The 3,798-nt window shown below is 45.0% G+C and overlaps 1 long non-coding RNA gene across 1 annotated transcript; it reads right to left on the reverse strand.

Annotated features, from left to right (window-relative positions):
• Nucleotides 1-319: 319 nt before the first annotated feature.
• LOC311012039 lies at nt 320-2,472 on the reverse strand. The gene is made up of 3 exons (XR_014596973.1): nt 2,257-2,472; nt 1,349-1,464; nt 320-1,201 (listed from the first exon to the last, which is right to left on the reverse strand). It is a non-coding gene; the product is annotated as an uncharacterized lncRNA (long non-coding RNA).
• Nucleotides 2,473-3,798: the final 1,326 nt, after the last annotated feature.

The following is a 3,798-nucleotide window of genomic DNA, read 5'->3' on the forward strand; positions in this document are numbered from 1 at the left end:
TGGTCCTCTATTCATCCCATGATCTCCTTCCCCAATAACAACTATTCAGCAATAATGTCTTGCTATTCTCATTGTAATGTTTATCACCTTCACCCTATTTCAACATAGACTAGAAGTGAATAGAGGTATGACAAGGTATTTCACACTAATATTGTCTTATATAATAGACCATGGACTGCTCCTTTTGCATGTGAGCCAGTCACAAATGCTGATTTGATGATGCTACATGAGTCAATTATGATTGATATGATTTTTATTTATCTTTCAGAATAATTACAGCACGCAGCACACAAACAGCACACAGTCAATCTGTCCTGTATCATGTCCCATTGAAAAGGCCACAGTTGACATTATATTTACAATATTTACAATAACCACAGTATATCCACAGTATATACCACAGTTGAAACCCAGCACAGTCAATCTGTCCTATATCTTGTCCCACTGAAAAGGCACTGCACCATGTTCAGACATAAAATGTGTACATAGCCCATCCCTAATCTGTTTGGCCCTTGCTGCTGTATTCGTGGTCTGTGGCAAGTGGGCTTGTTGTAGGGCAGGGTCTTGCCGCCATCTTCCTGGAAAAATGCCTCCATCTGGTCCTTCCCGGTCTAGAATGTCTGCCATGTATGCAACTCTGCTCTCACTCCGTACAAAGTTATGCAGAGCACAACAAGCCAGGACAATGGACTCCACTTTGACCATGTCTCTGATGTTGATGGTGGTAAGCAAGACACGGAAGCGCGTGGCCATAATTCCAAATGCATTTTCTACAACCCTCCGTGCTCGCGACAGCCTGTAGTTGAAGATTCGCTGATCTACACTGAGACCGCGGTTTGCATATGGCTTCATCAGGTAGTCTTTCAGCGGAAACGCTTCATCTGCCACAATACAGTATGGAGACAGCTTGTCAGATCCGGGAAGTGGTGCAGGGGGAGGGATGTTTGTGGTTTTGTTTACCAGGGCTTCTGCTAAGGTGCATCCACGAAACACTCCACCATCGGAAACTCTTCCATTACAACCAACATCCACATACAGAAATCTGAAAGTTGTGCTTGTAGTTGTAGTATGTAGAACCAGACCTTGGTGGGGGGCGAATATTTACATGTTTCCCATCCGGAGCACCCAGGAAATTTGGGAAGTTCCACTCCGACATAAATCCACTGGCAACCTGCTGCCACTCATCAGCTGTGTCTGGGCACTGAAAACAAGAAAAATAACAACAGTGAATACCAAAGGCTGATCTGTTTATCTGGTTAGAAAAACGTCCGAACAAACGACAATATGCATATTTTCACAGCATTAGGCTACCATGACTGATGTCGACGTAAAATAAAATCGCACATACCTTCATATATTTCTCTCTTAAGACCTAGTAGATGGCTTCACAGGTTTCAGGGACGAATTCCATGACTGTAGAGTGACCCATTCGAAACTGATAAGAAAGACTCTTGAAGCTTTCTCCTGCAATTACAAACGAACACATTGCTTGGTTAATTATACGGAAGTATAATAAAGTATAATGTCCTGTTCAGGTGCCGAGAAAGGACCCGAACTAAAAAAGTAATACAAACAGCTTATCTTACCTGTTGCGAGGAAACGCAGTGTGACCATCAGACGTTCACCGACAGATATACAATCACAGTAATTGGTGTTGCATCGCTGGATAATCGGTCGGACAAGTTCTTCCAGCATGTGGAACTTATCAGGAAAGAGCCGAGCGAAATTTCTGAAATCACCTGGCTCGTCCATCTCCAGTTCCCGACACAAATTTGGATAAGCTCCTTGGGTTGCTCGCTGTTGTATCCACGGCTTCACCCACCCAGTGCGCCTAATAACTGTTCTCTTTCTTTTTCGCTTACGACTGTCTTCTTCCATAAGAATAAGTGCGAGAGCTGACAAGGCCAGTGTCTCCGTATCGACATCATCCAACATTTTAGATTTTTCCGTTCAGAGAGTAATCACAACTACAGTCTACAACCTCACTCTGCTGACAACAGTGACTGGTGAGGACAGCGTGCTCTGTGTTTATGGTCTAGAGAGGACCGGCTACTTCCGGTTTTCGTGTTTTTTGGCCCACAATACAGATTAGCGCCGCCTGTTGTTTTGGAGACATTCCATCTCGCGCAAGCGCGGAACGTATGGCGTCGGCTGTAATTCCGTAGGTGCGAACCGCCCATATCGTTGTTCGAGTCGGCCATATTAAGTAGCCCGACTTCATTCGCGAGTCGGGCAGTCGGTCCGGTGTGGACTCGCCTTTAGAGAAGAGATGACATTCAGCTCTTCATGACTTCCAGGGGAACCAAGTCCTCGCTGGTGCTGCACATCCTCCGTTACTGTGCGAGTGCTTTACCTTGACAAAGAGTAAAAGAAAAGAGAAAGGTGACACAGGACGTACATTGTAAGTGTATGTGTTAGTATCAACCTCAAAGCACATCATTTTATCTTCCACTGAGCATTCATGTATAAACTCAAACAAGCTAGCGTTTATATATACATTCTGCTCCTTTAGCACAGAGGGATGTAATCACAATGTATAGCAAGTGTATGTATGAACTCACCAAGGCCTGTGCTGCATTGCCTCTCCAACAGTTCCTCAGTTGATGGCGCCGGGACTCCACCACCAAGGTGGTGAGGGTCACCTAGTCTGAGTGTTCTTTTCCGGGCATGCCCTTCCCTTTAGCCAACTGGTCCAACATGACACGTAGTCTAGCACGCTGGAGGTCTGGGATGTACTCATACGTCTTCTTTTACCTCTTTATGTATAAGCAGATTGTAAATATAAATATGTGCTGACCGTTGTGAGATAGAGTTTGCAATGGTTGACAATGGCGGTAGAGGAGGCCTATTAAATCCAGGCCTTACTCAAGTTGAAGTTTTTTTCCCATAACTGTAAAACACACACACACACACAGATTACACTGACGGGTTATTACAATGTAAAGTTCACTACTGGTAAACAGTACTTCTGCCCAAGAATGGAAAAAGAAGTCACAAGCAAAGACAGATCGCTCTTATTTACACAGATGTCAGCTAGCCAGCATTATCTATTAGCCGGAGAAGTCCGGAGAAGCAATGAACTAGCTCTGGTTACTGTACGACCAACAAAGTCAAACGCAAGCCTGGAGTTTTAATACTAGAATGGGGTTAATGACAACTTCACAATAAACACTGAGGCTGATGCTAACGCTGAAGCTAACATCATTGGTAGTGTAAACAAACCTGGGGCCTGTACTACGAAGCGAGTTCAACATACCAGGGTATCTTCCAGTTATCCAGCTTAAAGGCGCCATATGTAAGAATGTGGCCAAAAACGGTACAACACTCAAATTCAAAACATTGCGGCGAGTCGTTTCCGCCCCCCCCCCCACCCCCTCCCCTCCAGACTCGAGGTTGCCAGAGCTGTTGGCGTATCCTCTGTCAGCAAGCTGGACGGCGGTCGGGGGAGAGATGCACACAATGATTAAAGCCTTGGTTATGCTTCCGCGTAGTGATCACGCAATGGCCACAGTTGCAACAATGCCACACCGGTAGAGGGCGCTAGGTTTTTTGTAAAGACTGACCGACCGACCGTCGTTAGCCTCGTTATAGCCTATTTGTTTACCTTCCGGCTTTAAACATCCACAATTTTTCAGAACTTGGTGTTTTATTTCTTTGTGCAAAAGCGACAAGGTGCAAACAATAAAAGTAGCCTATTAAAAGTTTAAATGGCGGTGTTTATGAGTGGAAACCGGAAAAGCGGTCTCCAGCGGATGCTGCGTTGGTGAATGTGAATCATAACGAGCTCTTTTGGGTTTT

Source organism: Eutrigla gurnardus (genome assembly GCF_963514095.1).
Source record: "Eutrigla gurnardus genome assembly, chromosome: 4".
Lineage (NCBI taxonomy): Eukaryota > Metazoa > Chordata > Actinopteri > Perciformes > Triglidae > Eutrigla > Eutrigla gurnardus.